The following is a 23544-nucleotide window of genomic DNA, read 5'->3' on the forward strand; positions in this document are numbered from 1 at the left end:
CCTCCTTACTCCAATGTTCCTTTCTCTCTGTCCCCCCCAAAAAAGGGATAGAGGAGGAGACAGTTTACCTCTTAAGATGATCTGATTCAGTTGTCAAAACCTAGTGAGTGTGAAACTAGAGGGGTGTTTATCCTGCTTGGCAGGAGAAGCTGCAGCATAGCTGTGACTACACAAATTCCAAGCACCTCTGTAAGGAACAGAAGGGAAACAGCAGCAAGCTGAGGGCTGTGCTTCCAGGACTGGAGATTATGAGAATTGTGGGCACCCACAATAAACAGCTGAGGAAATGACTCCAGTTAGTCCCAACTGCCCAGTTTTGTAGGCTTCTAGTAAAGAGGCTTTGCCAAAGCCTTCCCAGTGATGCAGGGATGCTGAAAAAGCAGAGTCACCAATGAGCCTATTCCAGACACTCAGGAACCAAACTGATGGGCAGCACCTTACCAAGTGGTAAAACAACAGTCTATGAAGCAAATGAAAAATAACCCCATTTTTCTGAATTTTAATAGCAGCCAAGAGCATTCTGCCTAAAATACTCTGCAGGCGAAAGCGACAGGCGAGATGCAAGGAGACACTGGGTTAGCAAGGGTACATGTTTTATTAAGTGTTATCATTTTACATCTTCCTATGGACAAAACCATCAACAGTGAGAAATCCACAGCCTGCAGAACAAACAGCCTCTTGTGAGGAGGATTTTGCAATAGCACGTAACATGTTTGCAGTGAATCACAGCACCATTTGCCTGGGAAACACAGGAGGCTGCCCAGGCTTCAGACACACTGTCACACACTTCTGCTTCAGATCAATAGGAACACACACACTCCACCCTCTGCACAAACAGGTTTTGAACACTCAGTTTTCAAGTGTTACACTAAATCTCCCCACCCTGCTTCTCTACATGGAGAACTCACATCCACAGGTTCACTCTTTCCCAAGCATCTCACAGCAGCTGCAGAATTCACCCACCCACAGGTACCCCAACACAGCACGAGCAACCTGCTTGCTTCAACTTCCACAAGAAACCCACACATTGAACTTTGGTTGCCCTAAACCTGTGTTCCCCAGGTAGCAGCAGTGAACTGGTCAGTACAAGGAGCCCTTTACTACATGTTGTGCATTAGCAACATCGGCTGCGTATCCTCAGCGCAGTGACTCAACAGAACTGATTAGCAGCTGTCAAAACGTTCTTACCTGTTCCCCAGGCAAAGAAAGACAGGGAAGGGAGCATATAAAAGGTTTCCTTCTATACAAATGTATTTAATGCTGCTGTTTAGTTTGGGTATTGGAGAAGAGCTGGGCTGAGACAATGCTGTTTCCCTTGAAGCAAGGGTTTTGGGGTGCCGAGTTCTCAGCAGAATCCACTCTGCTGCTCAACACCAGCCTCTGAAGACATCCTGTAGCTGACAACTTTCTGCTTCATCCGTGCTGTGGAGAAGTTCAGCATGCCATACAGCTAGCTGCCAGCTACAATCGTTATTCCAGGATATATACAGAGCTTCAAGTAACGTGGGACCAAGTATCTTAACTTAAAGTAACCCGGGACCCTTCTTTTGAGGGGAAAACTGAGAATGTTTAATAGGATCAAAACTCTTGCTGCAATGAAGTAGAAAATGGGAGATTGGGCACTTTGTATCACTGTGGAGAAGCAGCAGCGTGTTCCACACTACCTAGAGCTTTCAGCTGACTCCAGGACTAAGGAGACCATGTTTCTCTAGTGAAGCAACTGTTTCAAGTAAAATAGCAAAAGCCCCAAACAATTGGGGGCATATTTAGAATCCCAGACTGGTCTGGGTTGGAAGGGACCCCAAGGATCAGCGAGTTCCAACTCTCCTGACACAGGCAGGGCCACCAACCTCCAGGCCTGGAGCTACACAAGGTTGCCCAGGGCCCCATCCAACCTGGCCTTGAACACCCCCAGGGATGGGGCACCCACCCCCTCTCTGGGCAGCCTGTTCCAGCCCCTCACCACTCTCTCTGGAAAGAGCTTCCCCTTAATATCTACTTTAAACCTTCCCCCCTTCAGCCTCACTCCATCCCCCTTGTCCTGCCAGTCTCTGCCCTTTACCTACTTACTAGAACTCGGTGGAATCTTCAAGCCAGCCAGGAGCAGGGTAACTTCATGCCAATACTGAAACCACAATGGGCTTATTCCTCAACCTGCATCAGGCTCGTTCCACGCAGCCACACTGGGATCACCAGTTTGGATACTCTACAGCTGAGCTTCCCAACGCCGGTCTCGGCCGCTCACCGATGTGTTTCCATCCCCAGGGGGTGGGTTTATGGCAGCGTTCACCGATGCGCAGTGCTAGATCAAACAGACACACAGGTTCATTTAAATCTGTGCTTGCCTTTGTGTCTGTAGGGGATTCAGTACCATATGAAGGCTGATTCCTGTCAGCTGAAGTGTCAGCAGTGAGAACAGCAAGTCTATAGCTGTTCCTGGACAGACAGATTGGCTCACAGACGTCTAGGCACGCAGAAGCGCGCACAGCCCAGTGCCTGCTTCTCATTTCAGTCAAGTACACGGTTCTGTTTACCTATTAAACTAAACTCATTCCCTTCAGATAAGCCAGAGAAAGAACAAGCACTGGGAATAGGTGATTTTTAAAATATAAACCCAAGCCAGAGTTGTTTTGTTTACACAACTCTCAGTCATGTCACACTCGTTTGACGTGCTGTGCTCAGTTCCAAGCGGTATCTGCAGGACGGGTGCTGAAATAGCAGGAAGGATTTAAAGACAGGCACTGCCTCCCAAATTACCCAGGAAATTCAACCTTCTCCCCCTGGAAAAGCAAAGCCCACAAGGCAACGTTTATGATTTCAGTCCTGAGGGATGACCTGATCCCTGCATGTGGGTCCTGACACATGGAAGAGGAACTCCAGCAGCACATGAGTCCTGAATCTTGCTGAGAAGCATTAGATGCCATGGCTGGAAGTTCAACTCGAACCCAAAACGAAACACAGCCCCTAACTGCTGCAGATATGTGGACCAGCTTACCAAGAGAACCCAGGGGACTCATCAAGTCTCTACAAGAAACTGGGAAGGCACCCTAAAGCATGGCATTTTAAACCAGCCTATAAACACAGGGCTGACTGGTCAGTAAGATGTAGGGAAAAAAAAACCAGTGGGGGGAAAATCATGAAATACAGAGAACAGCCTCTCAAGGGAACACTGAGCAGAACACTGCAGGGATGTACAACATTCTGGCAGCTACACATTTCCCCCCCTTCCATTTCTCCGTAAAGTGAAGAAAACATGTACCTAGAGTATCTCAGTCTGATGGAATGCCTGGAATCCACTGGCAGGGTAAGGGAAATCCACTGCTGCCAACGCATGAGCCTCTCCTGGGAGCCGAATGTGTGTTCAGAGCTGCTGCTGCCCCAGCGGACAGGCAGAGCCGGCGCTGTTTGGTGTTGGGAGCTCACGCTCCTTCCACGCTTGACGGTGCAACACAGGGAACGGGTCACAGCAGGCAGACCTTGGAACTGCTGCCTTGACAGCAACGTCAAGCAGCACCGTGGCCTCACACACTCCCACCCAACACGTGCCGGGCTGACACCGTCTCCCTGACACAGCTCAGAACCAGGTAACTCATGGGCAACATGGGACCACTGCAGGAGATGGGTTTTAATATCCTGTGACACACAAAAGTACAGCTCTCCTTCCCATAAAGATTAGTTTGAACGCTGAGTCATCTGCTTTAATCTCTCCTCTACATGGCTGGGGTGTTTTTTTTTTTTCTCTTTTCTTTATAAAGGCACCAGACTGTTCTGGTGTTCAGACAAATATCTGCTTGCTTTGAATCTTCTGAATGATTTCCTCTGGCAGCCAGTTTCATTCTAATTACAGGGCTTGGAAAAAGCATTCCCACCTACCGTTTTCCAAAACTCCCACTTTCTAAGTACCAGTGAATGTCCTTTTGGGCTTGTACTATGAGACATCACAAAGTTATCCTGCCGTACTAGTTCCTCTTAATGGACTGACAAACAATTCAGTTTTAACATGTCCAAGCTAACATATGGCTTTTTTTCACATCCCATCACACAAAAAACATTCAAGAACTCTGGGCAGTAAGCATGCTTAGGAAAACTTTTAATGCTCTAAAGGAATAAGGTTTCCTGTTCTGAATGAGGACTACACCGTTTCCACTACCTTTTTATGACCTCTTTCCTTAAGAAACTATGGTAAAATTAGCTTTATAATGTCTTCTGTGAAAGAATGCTAAAGCCCTGTGATAGAATTTAAAACAAATCTTGGCTTCACAGCAGCAGATGTGGTTCTGTTTAACAAGCTAATAAATATTTTAAGTGACTAGAGAGCTGGGACTTTTATAATACGATCCAGGTTTAAAAGCTAAGAAGGGAGTCGACAGGTACTGGGAGAAGAAAAACCACAGGATACTGGTGCTGAGTTACAGAACGGGGGTGCAAGCTGTAGGAAAAGTTGTCCTGATACCATGAAACCTATTACCCCATGAACTGAAGACTTCTGTTTAACAAGCCCAGTGGGTAGAAGCCACAGGATGCAAATGACAAGCCTAAGGATCTCTAGGTGCCTTTACGCTTTACTGCACGAGGTGGTGAGGCTGCTTCCCGAAGCCAACTCCTGGAGCCTGCAGCGTCCTCAGCAGCTCAGACCGAGGGAGGCTGCCTGAAAAGGACAACAACAACAAAGAGAAAGTGGAAATAAAACTTCACACCAGACTCCGCAGGCGCTTTGAAACAGCAACGCCAACCGCAGAGCTTCGAAAACGAAGGCAAAGCCCGGCCAGCTGAGCACCCCGGGGCAGGATGGGGACCCCGCCGCGGCGCTTCCACCCGCGGGTGGGGAGCCAGCAGCCTCCGGCCAAGGGCCGGGCCGGCCGCCCGAGGGATGGGGCCGCCTCGGGGCTTTCAGGGGGGGCACCGGGGGCGGCCGCCATCCCCCGGGCCGGCGCGGGAGCACCCCCCACCCCGCCCCTTCCCCGGCGTTTCCCGCCGCGCCGCTTCCTCCCCGGGAACACGCTGCTCCCCCGCCGCTTCTCCGCCCCGCCGGGCCACACTCCCTCCCGGCCGCAGCGGTTTCCCCGAGCTGCGCCCGGCCCCAGCGGGCGAGGTCTTCCCCGGCACGCCCACCTGCCCCGGCGGGAGAGAACCGCGCTGGACCGCGGGCGGCCAGCCCGGGCTTTCCCTTCCCCCCCCCCCCCCCTCCCCCCGCCGCGCCGCCAGCCCGCGCTCGGCCCCGGCGCTTCCCAGCCGGTAGCGCCGCCCGGGACCCCGCGCCCACCCCCCGGCCCGGGCCGCCGCCGGCGCGCTGCCCCCTCAGAGCGCGGCGGGACCCCGCGGCGCTCGCCCGCCCCTCGCCTCCCCTCACCTCAGGGCGCGGCGAACGGCCCCGGCCCCGCGCCAAGGCAGCGAGGCGGCCGCCGCCTCCTCCGCGAGAGGCACCCTCGGCCCCCAGCGCCTCAGGCGCAGCCTCCCGGCTCCCGGCGGCTCCCGGCCCGGGGAAGAGGCTGTCCGGGCCTTCACCCGTGGCCCCGTCCGCGCCGCGCTCCGCCCGATCCACCGGGGCCGCCGCCTCGGGGCGCCGCTCCCCGCGCCAGGCCCCGGCTTCCCTCCTTCCCGGCCTGCCCCGGCGCCGTCGTTCCCCAGACCCCCCTCCCCCGGCCGGGCTGCGCCTGCGCGGCGGCCCCTCTCCCCATCCGGGTCCCTCCGTGCGGTGTAGCAGGTCGGTAGGCGGGAAATGGCGACTGGCTGCTGAGCGGCTGCGGAGCGCGGAGCCCCGGCGGCGGTGTAAACACAGCGGCGCCCGCCCGGCCTGGCCCGGCCCGGCTCGGCCCGGCCGCCGGGGACCCGGACACCGGGGGGCCCGCCTCCCCGGCACCCCGCACCCGCAGGTAACCGACGCGGCGGCTCGGCTAGCGCGGGGTCCCAGCCCGGGATCAGGTGGGGAGGCGAAGGGTGGCCGCTCCGGAGTGACCGGCGGGAGCCTCCCCTCAGGGCCCTGCCCCGCGGCGGGCCCCTGCGCCCCGCGTCCCCGCCCGCCCGCCCGCCGGGCTCCGCGCCCCGCTGCGTGCGGAGACAACCCCGTCCCTCCCCGCTCGCCTCCCCTCGCCGGCCGCGGAGGCCAGCCAGCCCCGACCGCGCCGGAGCGGGGGCGCAGCTCTCCCGGGCCAGCCCCCTACCCCCGGCGGAGCGGGCGGCGCGGCTGTCACCCCCGCTCCGACACCCCCCGCCTCCCCCTCTAGGCCGAGGCCTGCGATGGGTCCCCGCCGCCCCCCGTCCCGTCCCGTCCCGCAGCGGGGGCTGCGCGGCAGCGGGGGCGCGTCCCGGCCCGGGCCGGCTGGGCTGGGCTCTGGGGGGTGGGTGTGGGGTGTGTGTAGCTCCGCGGGCAGCATCCCCAGCCCCTGCTGCACACGCCGGGCCGTGCCCGGCGCTGGCTCCCGCGGGGCGAGCGCAGGACGCGCCTGTTGCTGGTTGTTGCTGTCGCCGGGGAGGCAACGCCGGACGTGTCTGTCACCGGCTCCGGGGGGCTGCCGCCTCCCCGGGGGGGGAGGGGGGGGATGCCGGGCACCGTCGCGTCGCCGCAGGCAGCCCGGGCGGAGATCCCGGGCGGCGAGAGGCTGCTGCGAAGGATGTCAGCGCGGCTGGGCAGAGGGGGATAACGCCAACTTTGCTGTCACTTGTGGCGGCGGGACGGGGCCGGGGGGGCGTCCGGACCGTCCCGTCCAGCACCGTGCGGGACCACCGCCAGCTCAGCCCCTTCTTGGCATCTCCTGTCAATACCGGGGACGCGGCGGGAGGTGTTAGCGTGTTGCGTCCCACATTGATTATCTGCTCGCTTCTGTCTTGCTGAAGAGCACTGCGCGAGCCTGTTGCTCAATTTTATGGCACTTGGGCGCACACGAGAGGACAGGTCTTGCTGTTTCTTTGTGGCTGTTTCGGGGAGCTCCAGCCTAGGTCTGCCCAGGGTGTTCCGTTTTCTGCGATGATGGTTATAGCGCTTGTTCGGCTCCCAAGCCTGTTGTTTTGGGTAGGGGGTTTTCACAGGCTTCCAGTTGCTTGTAGTGCACTTTTTAAAGTAATTTTGAGATTCTAATTATTGGCTTTGCCTTTCTTGATAAGTGTCTGCTGTTACAATACGTTAGTCCATGAAGAGGATCTCTGAGTATAACTATTACTCTGTTGCCTTGGGCGAGTCACAACCTCTTTTGCCATTTCTCCATCAGTAAAATGGGGATAATAATACCTCAGAGAGTTGTTACAAGAAGTAGTTAATGTTTGTAGAGGGCTTAAAAGACCTAAGTGTTATTAATTAAGCCCCATGACACATTAAGGTAAGAGTTAGCGAACCAGGTTTACACATGGATGAACTGAGGCAGGAAGAGATGATTTAGCTAGAGTAACATATTGGATCTGTGACAATAGCAGAAAACAAGTTGTAACTACTTCATGCTGTAGGCACAACAGTCCTATGTAACAGGTATGATTCCAAGATTATTTGCCCCTCCCCCAGTTTCAAGATTTTTAACTTTCAGGGGCTTTGCCTGTGTGACTTCCAGTTGACTGGAGAGCTCCAAGGACACTTGTGGTTTGCCTACTTAAAAGTGTTTCAGCAGTTTTCATAACAAGATATATGTTCTAGGATGCAAGCCAAATCCCGACTTAAATTCCATACAACATTCTCCAGTTTCCCCCTGAAAACATTGTGTGGAACTTAGTTAAGACTTGATCCCGTTCCAGTCAGCAGAGTATGCACTAAAGCTGACATTCTTGTTTCATCTGAGAAAGTTCTTTCATTAAAGGGAAAATTCTCTTGTCAGTCTGTCCCAGAGATTTAGTGGCACAGCCAGATCGCTTTTCTGAAGATGTATACATTCCACATATGCTGGAACTGCACGTGCATTTTTCACAATTTAAAGGTAGTTTTCCATCTTCAGTGTTGATAACTTCCTTCCACTTGATTCCCCAGCACACTGACATGACACAACAGCAGGCTGAGTAGCATGAAGCAGTTAAAGTCTCCTGAATTCAAAAGGAAACTTAGTCTTCACCTTACAGAGTTTTTCCATACTGTATTGGCTTTTATTTTCTTTGATTGCCTGTAGTGCTGCTGAGGTTGACACTGATAAAAATGGTGTTTGCAGAAGACTGAGAGTTCTGTTTTCTCTTCTGACAGTTTTCTATGTGGCAATTTCATTCCCATGGAAGAAACTTTCATAGGTGTAAGTGGAATGATAACTTGGAATACCTGCAGATTTTTGGAAGAACCAATCCTGAGAGTCAAACTGAACTCTTTTGGTGAGAACTTGCAGGAAAAGCTTGGGCAGGGGGGCTGGACAAGCAACCTCCACAGGTCCCTTCCAACCCCAACCTTTCTGTGAGTCTGTCGAGGCAGGATGTGTGAAGTAGGGCTGGAATTTGGCAGAAATTCACAATTAACATGCATTTCTAGACACATGCATACTCTGAGAGAAGCTGAGACTTACTGCCCTTCGAAAGGAGTAACTGGAACTTCCAGAACATCATCATGATAATTTCAAGATCACAGCTGGGGCCAGGGTAATTGTGTAACTCCAACATTGCCTTTTCCAGTTTAAGGGTTTGCAGCTTTTCCCTGTTGAAGTTCTTCCCCATCTATGTGCCTTCAGCCTGCTCTCCCTAGGAGAGCCAATTTCTGTGTATCATGGGTTTGGGACTTTGATCATGTCGGAATAGGACTCTTAAAGGCCATTGTCCCATGTGCATCAGCCCCTCTGCCACCGTATTTCTCAGGAACATTCCTCAGAGGAGTCCCTGATTCATTACCATGAGTAGATCAGATATGATGGTTCTTATTTTTATTAGCCTAGAAGGTAAAAGGACTAATTCTGAATGAAATGCTTTCATTTGCTGGCAGCTTACATGGCCAACAAAGCATTGGCACCGGCCTCTTGCAAATTTTAAATGGAAGATTGTTTTTCATCTGTTGTATATAAAAGTTCATGTGATGTTTATACATCCCAGTTAAACCTCCAAAAATGCAAATATGCACCATAAGTGCATAGCTGATGAATCAACTTCATAATGGATTACAATTTTTAGGGGGCAGACTCTTTACATTGCATCACGCTGCTCTGATCCTGGAAGGGACCAGTAAGCTCTTCACAAGCTTGTTTGAAAGGAGTAGCTATCTGAGGCAGGGATGTTGACAGCGTCAGGCCTGAATGAGTACTTTAAACACGGGTTAATTTGCTGAAGTGCAACATTAGTTGCAGTGCAGTGTCTCTCTTCTGATTGCTTGGAGGGGAAGCTCAGGCTCTGAGACACTTGAAGGCCAGTGTAACATGTTGTTTACGTGTTGAGTTGCCTAGATGGCTGTTACTTAGTGTTTTAGAAAAATAAATGGTTTACAGTCACAGGTAAAGACGTTTTTCAACAGCACTTGAAAAATTAAGTGTGAAAGCATCCACATCTAAAGCAATCCCTTTCCAAGGCTGCATAGTAGCTTCCCAGTTGGCAGTCTTAACTTCTTCTAAATAGATTACTTCCCAATTAGATCAGTTTCAGTAATTACTTTGATTAAGGCCCTCTTAACTATGGGAAATAAGTTCTTTTCATCGTACTTCACGATCAAGAAAACCACTTGGCAGGACAGTCTGGTAGAAGAAAGTGAGCTGGGTGTCAGCCTGAAGTGTATTCTCACCTTTGCCAATGGTGTCTGAGGTGTGAGCAGACGTACAGCCTCTGTTGCCTCAGTTTCCCTATCTGATGGGTTGGTACTTATGGCAACGCTGGGATCTGTGGACAAGCCACCAGGAAGGGAACGTGCAGCCGCTGGTGGACAGGATTAACTCAGCAGCCACATTGATCTCTGCTGTATTGTGACATAAAAATACAGCTCCCTGTGGGGAAAGGTTTATGAGAGTCCAGCCCCATCAATCAGTTTTCTGTGCATCCAGCTAAAAATAACCCAAAAACCAGCTTTTACGAAGCCACCTTTCTGCTGCATTAGTTGTGCTGGGGATCCTCTGGCCGCCCAGTGATGTGGGTGCCAGAGTTCCTCATAAAAGAGCTGATGGAAATGGAAGTTATCCCTAACAGTCCTTAACTCCTCCATGAATTTGGAGCTTCTTTTTGCTGGGTGAGGGATCTAGTTAGAAAGTATACAAAACAACTCTGGTTTTGAATTCATAACATTTATTGTAGTGGTATAATTGTAATATTGTAATGAAAATAAGTTTAAAAAGAACTGTTAACCTCACAGCACCCAGGAAATAAGCTATGCATACTTACTTGAAGTGGCTAAAAAAGTATATATCCTACCACTGTTGCCAATGTGCCAAGTGTAAGCAGGAGAAAAAACCACTCTAAAATATTTGGATTAGAATTTACCTATAAATAAATGACTTTATTTTATATATATAAACAGACCCAGTGGCAACACAGCAGGAGTGTCATTATCAGCCGAGTAAGGTTAGCAGGGTGATACAGCCAGGGCATGTTAGCATCCTCAGAGCCTCATGTGAAAGAAAAGGAGCCTGTCCTTACTTAGGCTGTGTTTAGGAATAACTAATTGAAGTTAATAAATTAACAGGAACTCCGATCAAATCGGAGCATTTGTTCTAAACAATTAGGCACTTAGCTGCACTGATTCAGTCTAAATCATAACTCAGTTTACTTTGGGCCATTCTGAAAGATGATTGCTTTGATTCAGCCTGTATTTTAGGAGGTGCTAATTAGAGGAAGGTAGGTAATTCAATCTAAGGATTAGACTATACCATAAGGGCTTTACTGGCACAGCAATACCAGCCCAGTTAGCAGCAGAACCCAACACAAAGGGTTTCCTTTTGCCAGCACGAGTTGCTTTTGTACTTACCAGGAGGCTCCTTACCCTGGCTGTACTTGAGGAGGGAAAATCAGCATTCAGGTTGCTAACAGGTTGCACTGTACTGGTAAAGCTTCTGGTTTAGACACAGTCTAACATAATTTCCTTAGTCTAGATAGAGCTTCTGAGGTGCTTGGGATCTTCTGCATACACAGGGGTTGAAGGTGCTGGAACAGAGTTTGATACAGGTATATTTATTTCTTACCCCCAGTGGTGGGATTTTTGCCTCATCCCTTGTAGTTTGTTTCCTCCAAGCTTGCTCCTCCAGAGTTTACATCTCATAGCTGGTGGTGTTGAAGCCTTTGCTATTTCAGGAAGGAGTGGGCTGACTCGAGGTAACAGCTAGGTTCTGTAGTCTCCTTTGTCCTCTCTTCTTTCTCCAGTACCCTTTTTGTAGGAGATAACACTCTGAATCACTTCTCTTTCCCAGGAACTTCTCTCATTTTACTATCCTAGGGGAGCTCATTTAGGTGCAGCAAGGTTCCTTTTATATGAAACAAAGCCTTTGGGCTCCTGAGTGATGCCTGCTCACCTGATTCAAAACCATCACCTGGGAGAGAGATAAATCCTGAAGGTGAGGGCTGGGTTCATTCTCCTTTGAAAATATGGCTGCCTGTGACATGCTGATTGTCCTGCAGTCCTGTGTCTGAGATCATTAAAGGTACTTAGGGGCTTCATGTATGCTAGATTTATGTATGGTGTAGTTGGCTGAACTGCCCGGCTCAGTGTATTGGACATCTCAAACTCATGTTAAGACAAAGCAGTTATAATTTTGACCAATTTAAATACTCCTGGGAAAGCTTGTTATTTTGCTCATTGAAGTAGAACAACATTAAAGGTGAAAGGTGAATATTGAAGGAAAAGAGCCAAGAAAGGTAGTGTGGTCTTGGTGCTTTTATGCTTTTAAAAAAAAGAACGTTTGGCAGAAACTTTTGGAGACTTGAATGCAGCTACAGTGATGTTGTTAAGCAAGTGTAATTGCTGGATTTAGAGTGCTTAACTTTTGTGCTGCTTGGGGACCAGAAAGCTTGCTAGTGCTCTTAAGAGAAAGGCCTTGAGAGCTCAGTTGGAAAAATGGGCTGTATGGCTAGTTTCAGGTGAAGAGGTGTCATGCTTAATTGTTACAGTTAATTACCCTGCTGGGCTTACTTGAAAATAATTCTCTTTTTGATAGTAGATTAGTTTATTATATACCTGGAAAACGTTTGATAATGTTCAGTTTTAAAGATTAGTAGTTAATATAAAAATGTCCTGAGTCAATTAACACAATAGGGTTCCGACCCATAAATTAGTTTAAGATTAGAAAACACACATTTGTCATCAGTGGTCTGTGCTTTGGGAATGAAAAAGTTCTTTCAGGAAGATTGCTCTTGCTCCCCTTGATGTGCTTTTCCATTCCCTGTTCAGCTGCTGAAGCCTCCCAGCCCGCACTTGTGGACAGCCCAAACTCTGTTGGAATTACTGGGGTAAAGGGCTTTGTTTGATGGGTTGGGTTTGTTTTTAAATCAACTCTGCTGATAAACCCGGTGCTGTTGTATCAGCTTCCTCAGCCCGTTGTCAGCCTTCATCTGCATTGCCCAGTGGTGTGGTTGCCACCCAAGCAGAGCTGCGAACCTGACAGTGTTGAGGACCTGATATCCACGCTGTTCTCCTTTCCAAAGGCTTTAGCTTGCCCTGGTCCATGTCCTGCAGTGGTTGAAGTGTCTTCCAGGTCAGTTTCGGTCCCCTGACTCCACCTCTGGGAGTGCTTTGTCATGGGTAACTCAGGACTACAATAGGATGATGAGATCTGTTCCAAAAGCAGACCCAAACTAGAAAACCTGGTTTCTGTGAAAGGGCATCAGAGGATGCTCCACAGGTTGCTGAAGTTTTTGTTTGTGTAAAGTTCCGTGTGAAAGGGGTGAGAAGTGTTGGGCACTTGATAGAAGAAGGGACAAATCTGATGTAAAAAGGCTGTAAAAGAGGGTTAGGAGCCTTCAGGCAGCCATCAGGGGATAGAAGCAAATCAGATAAAGCCTGTAGGGAGGTTTCTGAATGTCTGAAAGATGCTTTTCTACCCGTTCGTTGGGTTCCATAGCTTCGCTGTGCTCTTTTCCCTGTGGCTACATGGGTGTGAATCTGCTTCAGCACGAAGTCTGCTGAATGAAGTCGGTTTGCAATAGATGGCTGTTTGCACTGTTTGGGGGGGGGGGGGGGACACGACGACTTTTGTTTATCTTGTGTGCTTAAAGAGAGTTTAAAACCTCAGTTCTGTTTTATAACATATGTAATACTGAAAGGATGAGGAGAGGATTATTTCCCCACACACACACTTTAATGTGCAGGGTTTTAACTGTTGCTCTCTAGGAGTGTTGATCCCCTGTGGTGCTCAGGGACAAGAGATGTTAACCACTTACACGAATGGGGTGCTTAGCATTTTTCTCCAAACCCTGAGTTATTTTAGTGAGGATTCTTCTTAACCAGATACGAGTGCAAGCTAAAATAACCCTGTTAGTTCTATGTTGTGTCCTGAACAGCGGAATTAGTGATGTCTGTTTTCCCACAAACTCGTATTCCTTTGTGCCTTCCATCCCTCTGGCTCCAGGCTCTCCATCCTCAGTGTTTCAAGTATCCCCTCCTCCAGTTAGAGAAGCTCCTTTTGCCCTCCCTCCTGTTGCTGGCTGAGCTGGAAGCTGAACACAGAGTTGTTCGTTCCCTGCCCAGGTTGTGCTGAGGAGCTCACCTTTTGTCCCAGGTAGGCTAGGACAGGAGGCAAGGTGGAATGTGTCTGTGTAGCCAGAGTGGATGTAGGGTAAGGCCATCATCCACTTCCTGGGGATGCTGAAAGTGTCTGTCTTACCTCCAAGGCTCTTGATTTTCAAAAAACTTGTAGGAAATGAGTATGTTTGAAATTTCACTCCCTCTGAAACTGGGTTGATAGTGATCAGTGGGTTCCACATTTCCTAGGGGAGGACTGACAGATACACAGACAGTTATGGACAGTGTGACTGTATGAGCCTTGTTTTCTTCAGAAACCCAGCTGTAAAAAAAAAAAAGTCAGCTGTGCTAGAAAAAGCTTATCAATGTTTATGCTGCAGAGTACAGCCCTTCAACAGTACAGTAAGCAAATGAAACACAAGACCTAAAATATGGTTGCTTAAAAATTTTCCTTTGTTATTCTAACAAAGGCCATCTAGTCACAAATTTTTAAAACTCAGATAGTTTCAGCAATCACATCAACAACAAAAAAACCAGCCTCCTAGCTGATGCTGGAGCAGCTTTCAAGAGTCTCTTGGCTGCTCCAGCCCCAGTGACCAGTGAATGGTGAATGGGCCAGGACCTACTCCTTGGACTTGAGAGCAGGTGGGGTGAGACTGGCTTTGTGCTCCCAGCTGAGCCTTCCTCTGCCAAAGCAGGGTGACCTCCTCTGCCCTGCTTGTATGGTACAGCCCTCTCCCAGGCATTGCTTTGGGCTGCTCCATCCAGGAGAGCTCCGTGCTGTTGGTACCCAGCAGGCCTGTGCCAGACAGCATGCTGACAGCTGAGCGGGTGTGGGAAGCTACGTAGTTACACACGGCTGACCGCGGTATAGAGCCTTAAACCCCTGCCCTGGGCTTGCTGCTTTATTACTCTATCTGTCCTTTCCCCTGCCAGGAGTTGTATGTTTTTATCCCACCCCTTGTTCCGGTGATTCTGTGTTGAAACATTTCAATTTACTAAGCTGGCCTGAAAAATATGGCTAAACGGAGGGTTAGCCAAGTGCCAGAGCTGCCTCGGGGAGGGTGCGTGCCGGCAATCAGGCTGGCTTAGGCTGCCACGGAGCCCCAGCCTCTGAGAGCAGCAAACTCTTATCATGTGGGTGAGAGTGAGCTGTGCTGAAGAGAGGGAACACGGAGAAGCCTGGAACTCCCTGTGCCAGCTGCTCAGCAAAAACTAAGGGCTTGCAGCCACATGCTGGAAGGCAGCAGACAGCCCCGCGGAGGAACGAATAGCTCCTGGAATTGACCTTCCTGTCAGAGGAAACATCACTGAACTGTAGCCTGCCTTTTCCATTCCCTCTCCCCCTGCACCCTTGTCTGTGGCCATGCACAATGAAAAAGTACCTACTGAGCTGGAGGGGAAGTAGGGGAAGGAGTATGGATATTAGAAAGCCTTCCTCCCATCTTCATTAACACATTTGTAAGTACCAAGGATGCTCTTCTGTAAGTTTGCTGAATTCTTTCTTCTGTGCTCTTAGGGAAAAGTTTTGCCTGCTTTCTCATATGTGTGGAAGGCACAAGGGTGACAACTAGCTTTCTTCCAAGTATTTGCTTGGTGTCTAAGTTAACTTCTGTTAAGTTTGGTATTTAAGTTAAATTAGCTCTCCTCAGTACCAGGAAATTTGTTCCATAGCTGCTTTGTAGGGTAGTATATTAACCATTTCAAGAAGAGGGGCTGGTACTGAGAGCAGGGAGGGCCAGGCCCAGGCCCAGGGGAATGTCCTTCAGCTGCAGGAGGGCAGCTGGAGAGGGGCTGGGAGGCAGAAATCCTTCCCAGGGTCGGGGGAGGCCCTGGCACAGGGTGCTCAGAGAAGCTGGGGCTGCCCTGGGATCCCTGGCAGGGCTCAAGGCCGGGTTGGATGGGGCTTGGGGCACCCTGGGCTGAAGGGGTGTCCCTGCCCATGGCTGAAGGGGGGCACTGTGGGAGATCTGGGGTTCCTTCCCACCCACACCATGCTGGGGTTCTGGGATTCAGTGACTTGCTGTCTCTGGAAGGTGGCATGGCCCATGCTGTGTGGGGTTCCTGAGGGGAAGTTTTGCTCCTAGTACTAGGAAATGATGTGAAAAAAATCATCCAAGCATGTAAGCTGAGGGGTGATAGCAGCACTCTGCTCCTGCAGATTGCTCTGCTTTAAAATACAGATACATGGGGTGAATGTGGAGATTAGCCTCCTCTTCCTTTCAGATTCACAGGTGTAGCAGTTGAATCCATGTCCTGTGGTACAGCCTGTGCAGCCTCCCTTTTCTCTGACTCAAAGTCCCCGAGGTTGCCAGGCATACTGAGATGCTAGCTGGCTTTGCATGTCCCTGCTGAAGAATGCAAACCTGTGCTGGTAGTTCTATAGCTCCTACCTCTGCCTCAAAGAGAAACCTTCCAGAGAAAGGCACTAGACAAACGCTGTCTTCTCGTTCAACAGAGCAATTCCCTGCTTGTTTACAGAGCCCTATCTCCTACTTTACAGCCATAAAGTTATTATTTCATTACATCTCACTGTGATGGCAGAGATATGTTAGACCAAATTGGAGGCAATTAGCCTGTGAAATAAGTGAAATTCAGGGTGAAATCAAAGATGAATGGAAACAGCATCATATGTATGTTTTGGGCTTACAGAATTTATGCTGGTAGCTTGTGCTTAGTCTACTTTGTGTTGTTAAAACACTGACCAGAAACTTCCCACAACCTTCCACTAAATACCAAAGGGGGTTTGGGTTTGCTTTTTTTCTTGTGGATTTTTTTCCACAAAATAAACTAGGGGAAAAAAAATTAATGAAAGGAAATAAATTGTGTGCAGTGGTCTGATTGGGATGGGGTCAGACAGGACCTCAAAACGTACTTTGCTTTGGTTTTTGGACTGAGTGAGATTCAAGCTCATAATGTCTAGATACTAAGTTTAAGGCTATTTGTAAAAACACAGTACCACTCACAAATTAGTAAGGCTGTTAAAACTTTAGTGCTTATTTTCTTACCACTTTTAACTGCTTATTAACAAATTAATCACAGAGTTTTAAAGTTATAAGAATGAAGTTTTCCCTGCAAGAAACAGGCCAGAATAGGCTATGAAGAAGTCAGGTTTAAATCAGCATGTGTATGTGATGGAAAATGTTCAGTTTAAAATGTGTATGGGCAGTGACTGATGAAACTCCTGACTGTGATGGCATTTCCCTGCTTTTAACAGTTGAGTTGGTTGCTTTTTATTATTTATTTTTAAATCAGAAAACTCAGGTGTGAATGGAGCATAACAGCAGTCAGTCCCTTGCCAGGTAGAGAGCACAGCTGAAACTGGTTTTAAAGGTTTTGAAGCTTATATAGTGCACCCAGGAAAAATGTTTTCAGGGCAATAAGAATCATATTATCATTTAAAGAGTTTTTATCTGACAATAAAAATAGTCTGCTATTTTCAAGGCCAAAGGAGCAGCCAAAACACTTATCTAGCCTTTTAAAAGATAGCAACCTAACAAAGTCCTGTGGAATATGTGATTGTGGTTCTGATCCCACAGGGAGATTAAAGTGAAGCTGAGTGAGATGAGGTTTTCTGGTGCAGTTGAGGGAAATGCAGCTCACTTGTCTGTGTATCCCTTGCAGAAATTGTTAACTACTCCTAACAAACTCAGGAGTTACTCCAAGGCTCCCTTAGGCCAACACAGGCTTACTTGGGATGATTCTTCTTGATTTCTTCTTTTTTGTTTGTTTTATGGTTTTGTTTTTAATTAAAAAGATAAGTAATATGGGTGAGATGAACAATTTAAAAAGTCACTCTTTAGGATTTTTCTGTGGTCAGGCAACATCCTGGAAGGTCTGTTCAGGAAGTGTTTAGCAACCTGGCTATACCACGGATTGTAACAAGAGGGAGATGACTTCCAAAAATAGGCTCCCTGTGTGCCTAGCAGCATGGATTAAATGTCCAGAGAGCCTAATATGTCTGAAGACAGCTGGGCCCTTCCCAGATCTCAACAGGAACGGTGCTGGTTCTGGTGGAATTTGTTACCCTCTTCTCTACAGCTCGAGCACTGCAAACTTTTATTTCAGAATGCCCCAGCTCTTGGTGAGCTCTGTGCTGTGTGAAGATGACTAATGTCAAATTCTTGTCTTGGCAGCATCAGAGGTTGTAAATAGTATCTTTCTTGGGCAGTGGATTTTGGGGTTCTGCTCCCAGGTTAACTCTTCCAGGACTAACCCAGCGCTGTGTTGTTCTTTCTTGGTCAGCAGTCGACCCCAACTGAAAAGACTGAATTCATTACAAACATGTACCCTCAGTCACAAAGGGAAAATAGCTTGGCCAGGAGGGAATAAACTTTCGGTTCCAAATGCTTGTAGTGTAATCAAAACAAAGCCTCGCTAGCAGAGCGGTGGCAAAACAATGGTGCCTAGAAATATGATGGCTGGAGCAGAAAAATAAAGTCACAGAAAAATCTATTTTCTGCTAAGGCCAATTATAAAAACTTGCCTTTATTCTTTGGCAAAGTCTTTCTAAGAAAACGTTTCTTTTAGGGGGAGGTGCTTAAAGCTTTCAAAGGGTAGAACTGTGTATGTGACAGAGCCCAGGGCAGATGTACTGAGGAATCCTGGTGAAATCAGGGGGGCTGAAACCCAGGGGTTTGGTTTGAGTGTGATTTTTGTATTTCAGATTGAACTGGCTCAGTAACCTGAAAGACAGGGAGGAGGAGGAGAAGAAAAGATGCTTTCAGTGAAAGAAGGGAAGTTTAGAGGTGCCATTTGCATTGCGTCTTTGAAAGTTGTAATTGCTAGCTATTGTTTTGATGGAACTTGTGGTTTCTTCATACATTTACCCAAATTTCATAACCAAGAGCCAACATGTGAATAGTACACATTGTGAGTTTGCTGGGCTTATAAATCATTGTCTTTTTATTTGGCTTTTACCTACACTGTACTGGTAGTGCTTCCAGTCTGCTCTGAGTTGTGGTTTCCTAGTTAATAGCTGTCTCTCTAGGAGGCAGCTGCAGAAAAACACACTTGAAAATTTGGGAAGAGTGACAAGTAATGCAGTATGTTGCAAAATATGAAACACATCAGCTGGAACAACATGGAATTGCAGTAATTTCCTAGGGAAGGAGAATAAGTTGGTTAAAGAAAGGCCAGGAGCCTTTCAGGGGTGGGGGGAAGCCTCAACATCTTTGAACTACCAAAAAGCATTTCCTTGAAGTTTGTGAAGTGCTTTGGGGCCTGTCTGGATGAAAGACTTTATCTGTAAGTCATTTTCCTTCTCTTTGTTGTGGGTCCAGACAGGTATCTCATTACAGGAGGGTTATCACTTGGCCCATATTCCACTCTTCCCACCAGCCATAGGCTTGTCAGCCTTCTGTCCATCTCCCATGCTGACTTGGGCTCCTTTGGATGCTAGCACAGGACCTTCTGTTTCTTGGGAGCATTGCTGGTACCAAGTGAATGGCCATCAGGCAGCTCTGTGAACACATCTCGTTGAGATGTTTCCTCACCCTTGAAATCTGGCTCACGTCACAGTAGTGAAATGTGCTGACAAAACGTGACTGGTAGTACTTGTTTAAAAGGAAATTGAGGAGAATATTTGTTCTTGGTTCCTCTTTCCGTGGGCTGGCCTGCTGTGATCCAGCCTGCGTGGCCACAGATACTGGGAAGAGCCTGTTTTCTCAGCATTACCTGGGCTGGTTGCTAGTGGGACACTGAACCCACCACAGGTAGCTCACAGGTTCCACCCTGGGCATCAGTTGTCACAAGTGTGTCTTGGTCGTGTGTCCGTCTGTCTGTACAACATCAGCAGTGTGCAGTGATACTTTTGCTTAAAGTCTAGAAAGGTTTAACAACAAAATTTTAAAAAAATGACAGGTTTCTTGGCTTTGTGTGAACAAATGTTGAAGAGATGCTGTGGAACGGGCACAGGGGGATGTTCCACAGCTTTTTTCAGCGTGGTTTGTTTTGCAGGGTGTTTTGCTCACGCTTGTTGGCCATCAAATCTGTGGTGGCAAAACCTCCTGTATGGGCACAGTTACTGTGGGAGAAGGGAGCATTTTGGGCTAACTCCTGCCCTTTGGAAGGGAGGGGTGCAGCAGGGAAGAAATACTCTGTCAACAGAGGCTGTGTCCACAGAAGAGAAGCTTCATGTAATGTGTGGCAGCAAAAGCTCTGTCGTGTGAGAAATGCTGAGAATCCCAATGCAGCTGACACAAGTGTCGTCCTTTCCTCTTCTCTGACTATCTCACCTCTTGGGAGAAGCTCAGTCTCCCTCTCAGTGCTGCAGAGGGTGGCCAGGTCAGCTCACAAGCCCTCTCTGACTCTGTCTGTACCCTTCTGTTGTGTTGAGAGAGCATCATTTCTGAGAGGTCCAGTGAGGGTTTATGGGATCTGTCTGACCTGCGTGGGAAAGACCTGGGCATCTCTTTGGGCTTTTTCCTCTGAACCATTTCTCCACCATCCCAAAGAAATTAAAAAGAACACCTAAGGTGTTCCTGTCACCCACCAACTTACCCCCTGACGTGTTTTCTTCAGGTTCCAGAGCTCTTGTGGTGCTCAGATCTGCAATATCTGGTTCTCAGTGGTGGCAGTTGGTGTTACCACTGAGTGCCAGGTACATGTAGAAAAGGTTCAGCACTACAATTTTAAATTTTCTTGTCACTTATCTCTTCCTATTGTTCATGACTATTGTTCTTTTACCATCTTCAACTTTTTCCTGTATCAAAAAACCCTAAACCCTATAATTTTATGTGCCTTGCCTAATTTTTCTTTTAATAGATTTGGGGAAAATAGATAAAACAGTAGCACTGGCTGTGGTGGGAAAATAAATCATCCCTAACAGAAAATTTCATGGAGATAACAGTCTTATTTAGAAATATGAGTCATTCCCAGGAATTTATTTCCTGCAGGTACACTGTACCTGTGCCATGGAGTAACAACAGCATTTACAGGGTAGTGAGCCTGACAGCTTCAGGGGGGAGCTCAGGAAAACAGGGAATTTATTGCAGCTGTAGCTTGTTCAGCTGCTGCTTTTTATAGCCCCTTCATTTCTTCTTTTCCTGTCTCACAACTTGTTTAATGAGAATTCCATTTAGTCCCTCTTTGCCCTGTATTCTTCTTTTGAAGAATGAGGGGATTCCTCTCTCTCTTTTTTTTTTTTTTTTTATTCTTTTCCTTTTTTCCCCTCCACTTTCTGGGGTTATCACTGACACAGAAGGAATGCAAGAAAGAAGGGGGGTTTGAGGGTTTAAAATACCACCTGTATGTAGCATGGAAACGTGGCTGAGCCTTTAAATGGTCGGTGTTAAGGTGTTTGATTGACCTCAGGTTTGTGCTGTTGCAGCAACACTTCAGCATCAAGTGTTGGTGCTGTGAAGGGATCACACCGTTGCTCAGAGAGCTGCAGGCTCCTGAAAAGAGAATTAAAGCCCAGAAAGTGCTCCAGACTGTCCCATGCCACCCCGTGTGCAGCCCATTCCACCCCCTCGCCTTGAGGCCTAGCGCAGGCCCCTGGCACGGCCCTGCTGCGGCCTGTCCCGGGCCGGGATGGTGGCTGCAGCCCTTGGGCGGGCGCCGTGCCGAGCGGCAGGCTGGGCTGCAGTCCCGATCCCACGTGTTTGCGGAAGGAAACTCACGTACATGTTTAGACTTGATTATTTTGACTGCCTTAAGTGTTGCAGCCTGGTTTGGGCTTGTTCCGAAAAGGAACACCAGTGGAATTCCAGTGAGAACTGCCCACTGCCAGATGTATCGGGCGCTAGGAAAGCAAACTCCTGTCAGTGAGAGGATTGTAGGTAACTGTTGCTAAGTCCATTAGAGATATTTATAACCCCAGGCTTGATACCCAGGATGTGAAATGAGCCAAAGAACTCTCTGGCAATAGCGTACAGATGAGTCGAGTGCTTCCTTGCTGGATAAATACACGCTCACGATTGACAAGCGTTACCTGGGCCCATCCTCTGTCTGCCTCGTGTTTGTCTTGGTTCTAGAGGAATCGGGTAACTTGCACCATAGCAAATGACAAGAGAGATTTGCTTTTGCAAGTGTCAGTCTTTCAGTGTGTTTCAGTTCTTTCTAATTCCTTTTTACACACATTTGGGTTTAGATTGGGCTTGTTGAATTCCTACCCAGGAAGAGGCTCATCTTGGAGCTCTTACCAGGCTGTTTTAAAAGACTGCTGGGTTATCAAGTCAGATTGTAGGATGCTTTCCAGTTTTTTCCATATGTATAAGTATTGTGCTAATGAATGTGGTTTACATCTTTGAATATACTAAATCCCGTTATATTTTAGTGTCCTCTCACTTAATTTGTAATTGCCCACAGTAAATGGTTACCTGTTGTCAGTCAAAAACTGGAATTAGTTTGGTGAAACTTCTCTTCTTACCTTTTAAGTATTTTTGAACTGTGTAAATAAGAATTAGGAGTCTCACTTGTGACACTCGATGTGTATGTTTTAGGGAGTCCTGACTCTTTCAGTCCTGTGTAATGCACCCTTCCCAGAGAGCTCATAGCACAGGCCATTGAAAATTAGTTTCTGTAACTGGGTTAACTAGAGACCATGGTTATGAGTGGCACAAAAACTTTACTGTACAGGAAAGGCTGAAGAACAGCAGTGGTTGGGCCCTAGCTTTGGTGTTCAGGTTAGGGTGTGCTCTTGTGCTCTGCAGAGGGGTCTGGACAGGCTGGATCGATGGGCTGAGGCCAACTGACGTTCAACAAGGCCAGGGAATTCCTGAGCTGGGCCTGACTGTGCTCTGTACGGCTTGCTTGGTGCTTGGTGCTTGGCTTCCTGCACACATTCCCAGCCGTTTGCTCCAAGACATCAGGCCCACTTTGAACCCCATGCTCCACCACGTTTGAGTACCCCAGGAATGGAGCCTCTGCTGACTGCCAGCTTCCATCTGTGAACCTCTGTCCTGCTCAGCTCTGCAGAACACTCCAGCTCAGCAGGCAGCTCTGTCTGGCTACATCACTCCTGGGGTGTGCTGGGTGCTCTTCTCCAGCACCTGCTCAGCTGCATTACTGGGCTGCCTGTTGATTCCCTTTGTAAACTGATTTAACTGGTATGGAAGTGATTTACTACCTCCCCCCACTTTTAGGTCAGTGGCCTGGCCTGGTCTCTGAGGAGGAGGCAAGCTCGGAAATGAGTGTGGGGAAGACATGAGAAGGGAGCAGGATCCAGCCACTAGATTCCCTCATGTCATCCACCTGTATCTTTAAGTACCTTTGAGAAGCTTGCTCTGATGGTTACATATTCTTGCACCTTTTCCCATCTATCTTTCTGATTTTATTCCTCTTTTATCACTTGCTCAGCATAAACATGTTCCCTGTACCCAGGGGACTGTCGTGGGTGTAGCCTCCCTCCTTGCTGTGTGCCTGTGCCTGGCTGCTGGGGCTTCCCAGCAGGAAGGGTTGGTTGCAAACACTGATCCAGTCAACCTGTGCAACAGCCAAGAAGAATGGTTAGTTGCTCTGGGTGGGCCCTCAGAGGTGAGGGGGAGCCTGGTGTGCTGGGGCTGTTGGTACCCATTTGAGGCCAGCTGAAGCTGGGATGCTTGTCATGTTCATGGCTCTGCTGTCTGCACTCCTCTGCTCACTTCCCTGCCCTAGAGACTGCTGTCTGGGATTCCCTGTGTGTCTCCTTGCAGTATATGGATCGAAGAATTCCAGAGTTATAATTCAACCAAATGAATTCCTAAGCAGGTTGATAATGCTGCTCAAGAAATTCCCTTTTCAAATCACAGAAGGACTAGAGCTCCATGGAGAGCTTTAAGAATTTTTTTAACATGGTAGAACAGTGTTGTTTTTCTCTAACTTCATTCCAACAAATTGTTAGCTATTTAACTGGAAACACTGATATATTTAAACTATTTGGTTTAAAAGTTTAATGGCCATTTTCTATCTCGGGCTGCCTTTCCTGCTAGGGTTGTGAATTAGTTCATCTCCACATGCACGAACACTGTGAAGCTGTAAATGTAATTGTTCTTTTTCAGCTGCCTAGGATAATATGATTTTGA

At 48.4% G+C, this 23544-nt stretch overlaps 1 protein-coding gene across 1 annotated transcript in view; it reads left to right on the plus strand.

The window, feature by feature from the left end:
• Positions 1 to 5735: 5735 nt before the first annotated feature.
• Positions 5736 to 23544, plus strand: part of CTDSPL2 (CTD small phosphatase like 2) — a 39911-nt gene continuing 22102 nt past the window's right edge. Inside the window, exon 1 of the mRNA XM_084268366.1 lies at positions 5736 to 5873. The gene's annotated coding sequence lies outside the window, so the exon portion shown is untranslated. The remainder of the gene's footprint in view (positions 5874 to 23544) is intronic.

Source organism: Gallinula chloropus (genome assembly GCF_964237585.1).
Source record: "Gallinula chloropus genome assembly, chromosome: 9".
Taxonomy (NCBI): domain Eukaryota; kingdom Metazoa; phylum Chordata; class Aves; order Gruiformes; family Rallidae; genus Gallinula; species Gallinula chloropus.